The sequence below is a fragment of the Opisthocomus hoazin genome, chromosome 6 (genome assembly GCF_030867145.1).
Source record: "Opisthocomus hoazin isolate bOpiHoa1 chromosome 6, bOpiHoa1.hap1, whole genome shotgun sequence".
Taxonomy (NCBI): domain Eukaryota; kingdom Metazoa; phylum Chordata; class Aves; order Opisthocomiformes; family Opisthocomidae; genus Opisthocomus; species Opisthocomus hoazin.
The window spans coordinates 61,791,442-61,797,443 of record NC_134419.1 but is presented as its reverse complement, the minus strand read 5'-3'; the positions used below and the strand labels follow the sequence as shown (position 1 = coordinate 61,797,443).

At 42.6% G+C, this 6,002-nt stretch overlaps 1 protein-coding gene across 2 annotated transcripts in view; it reads left to right on the top strand.

The window, feature by feature from the left end:
- The first annotated feature begins 449 nt into the window (after positions 1-449).
- LGI1 (leucine rich glioma inactivated 1) overlaps positions 450-6,002 on the top strand; it is a 31,154-nt gene continuing 25,601 nt past the window's right edge. For both annotated transcript variants that reach the window (XM_075423444.1, XM_075423443.1), the window contains exon 1: positions 450-541. The gene's annotated coding sequence lies outside the window, so the exon portion shown is untranslated. The remainder of the gene's footprint in view (positions 542-6,002) is intronic.

Genomic DNA, 6,002 nt, shown 5'->3' with positions numbered 1-6,002 from the left:
CCGCCGCGGCGGGCGGGCGGAGGGCGGAGGGGCGCGGGGAGCCCGCGGAGGGCGGCGGGGCGCCGGCGGGCGGGGGAGGGCGAGCCGAGCCGCGCCGCGCCGCGCCGGCAGCGGAGGGGAGGGGAAAGCCGCTCATCATGTTAAGGGGCGAGGGGAGCCTCCCCGCCCGGGAACCCGGTGCGCGGCCCCGGCTGCGGCGGTCTCCGCCTCTGGGAAGGTAGGACGCGGCCGCAGTGGTTCCCGGGGAGCCCTCAGCCAGCCCCTCTTCTCCCCGTCCCGCCTCGCCCCCGCACCGGCGCTTTCGGGGCGGGAATCCCCGTTGAGGGAGCTGAGCGGGGGGGGCCGTAACGGCTCAGAGCCGGCTGCAGGCGGCAGGGCCCGGCGGAAGAGGTCCCTCGGGGGGGCGGGGGTCGCGCTGGAGGAGGCCCCTGAGGGACGGAGGGAGGGCCCCGGCGGGGTGCTCGGCGGCAGGCGGGTGCTGCCCTCGCCGCTGCACGGACCTCCTTCAGAGCCGCGCGAACGCCCGGGCAGCCTCGGCAAGGTAATGCGGAACATTGATTTCCACGTGTTTTAGCGATTTCTCTCCTTTCCGATCGCATCTGGCGGTTAGAAGAAGCAAAGGCCGTGCGTGACCCAGTTTCTCTGTGAGGACCCGCGGCAGCCGGGTGATCAGAGTTGGGGAGCCTGTGGGCTGCGGCAGAGAAAGGAGCTTTATGAACGAAAACTCTTTGCTCATGAGCTAGCCGGGAAATACCGGTCTCCGGCATTGAGTCAGCAGATACAGCAGGTAGCTGTCAAGGAGTTGAGACTGCTTCCCATCACGGTACCTGAACCAGCCTTTTGACCACCGAGGTCTGAAATGCTTTAATCCATCACAGATCTTTTCTTCTGGACTGTGTCAGAGTTTCCAGCCATGTTGTTGATTCCTGGAGTCTTAAAACACAGATACAAGGAAATTTTCAAAATTTCAATACTACTACTGTCAGTGTAATATGCAAGTTGTAAAATACAAGTTATAGCTAGTTGCTGTTGTGCAGTAAGGCAGTCACCCGCCATAGCTGACAGTGTACCTCCTTGGCTACCGAATCTCAGTTCTAAAAGCAAAAGTATTTTTTCTCCTGACCTAGTATTTGTGTCACTCGTTATTATTGCCCTGAAGGGATGTAAAGGTGATGCTGAAGGGTCCCGGGGAAAGGAACTGAGTAGCAATATGCTTACTCGAGTGTACGTGGTATTCTGCTGAAGTCCTACTGAATGTGCCCCATTTCCTCTAAAGGGCAGAGATTCTGTTGCAAAAATGGAATTATCCTAATTAATAATTTAAATATCTCAAAATAAATAATGTATACACACGAAGCTGTAATAGCAGGCATCTTTTTGTTGTTCCTCTCTTACGGAAATAGCAGGCTGCTTTAGTGTGAATGAATCCTGACATGATTCTGGAGACTGGGCCAAGGTATCATTGATTATGCACTTTGAAGAAAAGTGGGAAAGGTAGAGGGAACATTTACAATTGTTGAGTCTCTTGGCATTGTGCTGTGTCCACAAAAGCCTCCATACAGAAAAAATAAACTTTCTGGGACAGAGGAAAATTCTGCAGTAGGTCCAACTATAGCAACTGTTGTAGATGCTGATTATTTTATAAACAGCTTTTCTGGGATAGCAGCTAGATAACTTCATTTTACTATGTGATGCTTTTCTGATGTCTGACTATTGCTTTCAAACATAACCTGACTGCTTTTTATAGAAGGGCTACAGTAAGCTACAGCTGGGGAAGCGGATCAGAAATGCCTCCTAAATAAATTGGGAGTTGAAACTGGACCTGTCCTTAGCCCTTGGTGTATGGATTATAGTTTGATCCTATGGGAGTACCTCCATAGTTTAAGTCTAGCATCAATATGCTGAGACACCAAAAAGGACATTTATGTTATCTGAGTGCCACAGGACTGAAAGATACAGAAAGATACAAAGAAGAAGAGGTGGGCATAACGCTTTGCAGGGCAGAAGGTCCTACGATTTTAGGCTGGACTTCAGTGATTGTACAGCCAAACGTGAGGAGCACGGTTTTCCATTGCAGGTTAATCGATCTATGGGTTAGCTGCTGCTGAAGAGAGCATTCCTCTTCTTGAACTGGCACTAGTGCTCATGACCACTTCGGCTGAACTGCAGTAGTTAATTTTCTGCCAGTCTAGCTCCTCTGACTATCCTGCTGTGGTGTCCGATGAGTAACAGTGGTGGTGCACAAAAAGGTTAAGGATGGAGGGATGGGACAGGAGGGAATGGGGAGGTGAGAAACAAGGGTGGCCCTTTCAGCAGCAGCTCTCTTAGATCAGTTTAGCAGTAACGTGAAATTACTCTCTTACAGTAGCCCTGAACTTCATGGCCCACAAAGGAGACAACATCACTGCAGTTCTTACTTTGCTCCTGCCCTAAATCTAGAAATGAGCCAAGTATGAGATCTAGTGTATCCAGAAAGCTAGCGTCAGACATAGTTTTAAAACCCTCAGGAAGTAAATTTTTTCTCTCCCAAGTTTTCAAATCATCGGCATACTCTTTACTCAGCTTTAATCACTCAGTTTTGTGTTGACTTAATGTAGCAATTCCATAGAAAGTTTTGGGAAGAAGAAATGGAAAATTCTTCCTGAATAAATTCTTCCAAGAGATATCCTTAATACTACAAGGTAACAACCACGATTCTGAAATAATCCCCAGGTTCATCAGCTTCTCTGTATTTACCTTCATGCTGTCTTTCTTCCAGTCACCTATGTAATCTCAGATCATATTATGTAGACCATGGAGATAGCCTTAGTATGCAAAAAAACTAGGCAAAAATTATTTGATTGAATTTGTCACTTCATAGTCATCCAGATTCATTAAGTGGATGCTAAAACTGTTGCTGACATCAAAAGATCTATGAATACATATTGGCTCATGTAATTTGTACCAGAGAGTAAAAGGTGCATGTTCACATCTGGGATGTGTGTTCAGGACAGACCTCTTTCATTTGGGGGTAGCGTTATGTTTGCTTAGGTAACCTGTTCATTTATTTATTTAATTCCTTCATATTTTTATGGGGGGTACTTTTATCAATGTGTATGTACCTATGTACCAAAAGAAGGTATTAAATCATGAAGATGCAGAATTCAAAGAATCATACCTGACATACTTATTGAGCTGTTCCTTAAGTATAGGAGATTTCATAGCATAAATAGCTTAATCTATTAACCTCTTAGGTATATAGGAGTTTTTTCCTAATATCCAAGATAAATCTTCTTTGTGGCTGCTTGAGGTAATTTCTTAATGCCCTACACTACTTGGTACAGAAAGCAATAACTAATCATCATTTGAATAACAGATCTTTAAATACTGGAAGACACACATGCCCACAGTCTTCCCTTTTTGAAGCTAAAGACATGAAAGTACTTCAGCCTCTCCATATAGGTGACATTTTTGAGAACTCTTACATGTTTTATTGCTCTTCTTCAGACTTGGATTTCTCTCTATATTTCTAAGAAACACTAAGCATAGCTGTTTAGCTCTTATCAATATTCAGTTAGGAAGAAATACCTCAGCCTTACTGCAGGAGATAATTGCCTTTTAAGATCTTCTGGTAAAGTTGGTTAAACTCAACAGCCTCTGATTTGTTCAGTCAAAATTAGTTTAGTTAGCCAATTAAAAAAATGGTTCAATTTTTAGTGAAGCAAATCAGGCGGCTTTCACAGCAGGCCAGAAGAGGCAGCTATCAGTGGTACGGAGCGTGAGGGCAAGGTGGTCACTGACAACCATATTAATTATAAGAGCTGTTTGCAGAGTACATGTGTGACTACATTTGAGTTTGATTATGAGAAAGTGATGTGGAACCATCAAGAACGCTAGTAAAACTGAGATTTATCCCATGTAATCTTTCTCCATTAAGCTAGTTATTTTGTTGAAAAATGAGGAAATCAGACTTTCTAACATTATTTGATATTGGCACCTTCCTGTCTTCTACATGCCTATGAAGTAAGTTGCCAAATCATTTATTTTCATGTCTTCATAGTACGAACAGTCTCGTGGCATCTGTCATGTTCCTGATTTTCATCTCCTTCTATCTGAAGTCTCCTAGTAATTTGTAGAAAAGCAAGTAGAGCTAAAAATGGACATTCACATATGCCAGTAATGTCACATTCAGTAAGTGTAGTTCTTCTTCTTTTAGATGTACCTGTGTCCAACTTTAGGGATGCACTATGCCTCCCGACAAGCCCCAAGCAAGGTATACGCTTCAGTCAGGCAGCTGACTGCCAAGCCTACGACTCCTGACAGACAGGGAAAACCAGTGGGGCTGTGCTGAGGGGCAGTGGCTCACACTCAGAAGTTCCTGTCGCTGGGGCTAGTTGCTCCAGCCTAGTCATTAAAGACTAGTGTCATTCTGTAATCATCCAAAGGTAATGTAAAGAGAGCAGGCTGTTGAAATGCGGGGTTTTTTTGGTCCAATTCGGTAAATGGTATTTTCCACGTTTTTTATTGTACAAAGGATATCAAACGTGGAGTTTAACTAGCCACTAGATGTCAATGTTGCTGTGCTAAAAGACAAATGCAGTTTTATTTGTTTGGCTGATAAAGTAATTTATTAAATGAAAGCACTTCTGGATTTAATTTTTTTTTCCAGTATAGAGTCAGTTACAAAAAGTATCATAGACAAGCCCATGCTATGTCCATTATTTCAAGAGCAGCTGTGTTGTTTTATGCTGTTTTGGAATTGCAATTACCATTTCAGTGTGTAATCATTGTTAGAAAAGTGCCTTTGAAAAAATAGCATCTGATTGTTCACCAGTTTCCTCCCTTGTTCCAAAATCCCAGATCTTTTTACAAGTAACCACAATCATTGTATCGCATTGCATTTGTTAATAGGATAAAACAGAGATAATAATATGATATCTAATCCTATTATATGAGTATAGAATTTCCTAAATTCCAATTATCGGTGGAAATTTTCCTCTTCATTATTGCTATTTAACACCATTGGAAATCAATGTCAAATACAGCATGTAGGGACAGAATTACCAGAACACTAAGGCTTCCAATATGATACACAAATTGGAAAACTTGGTTCTTTCGACAGTCTGGCCCTGGTTCTGTGTAACTAAGGGCAGAGCCAACAGATGATGGAATTTTAGAAGAGCATGTGAAGTAGAATTTGACCCATGGACCTTTCTTATTCCAGACTCTTGTACTTCTAGGATGAACAAATCACTCCAAACCTCCACAGCTATTTATTGCCTAGTGCAGTGTCAGACTTTTATCTGAAGGCAGCACTTCTGTTGGCCATCTCTAGAGCACTTTGAGACCAAAGTTTGGGAATTAGTTTTATAAACACATCCAAAGCTCAAGAAGAGGACAGTGGACATCTCAAATTCCAGGTTAAGCTTGTTCTGGTGCTAAGAGAAAAAAAATACCAAAGGCTTTTATTAAAAATGTAGTTGAAACTTTCAGTTCATGTGAAAATCTCCGAGAAGAAAAATATGGGGAAATTGCTTCATTATCATGGACTGAGCTAGTTTAAGTCATGCTTAACACTTTATTTGGTGGTAATATTACTTACACTCTTAACATGCTAATGAATCACAGATAAATAAAGACTTCTAACTTTTAATTTCTAACATCTATTTTAGTTGTCTTGACTATGAATACAGAATTCTGTAGGAATCTTATCATAGTAGCTTGAAAACCAGAATGTTCATTCATTTTGTTGCAATTAAGGGAACGCTCATAGTAACAACCTTGATCCTAAAATTTATGTGAACTTCAAAAAATATTAAAATAAACTAAGCTGCAAGCCCTTGTTAATATGTGTATTGTAAATAAAGCCAGTATGACCCCATAAAGACTGATTCAGTTTTGGAAATAATAAAGCAGACTTGCATCAAAAAAAAATTCATGGAAATAACCACCCATATCATCTCTACAGTTGGGGGGGGGCGGTTTTGACAAAAAGCAAAGAATTTTACCTGATAAATCCCTAG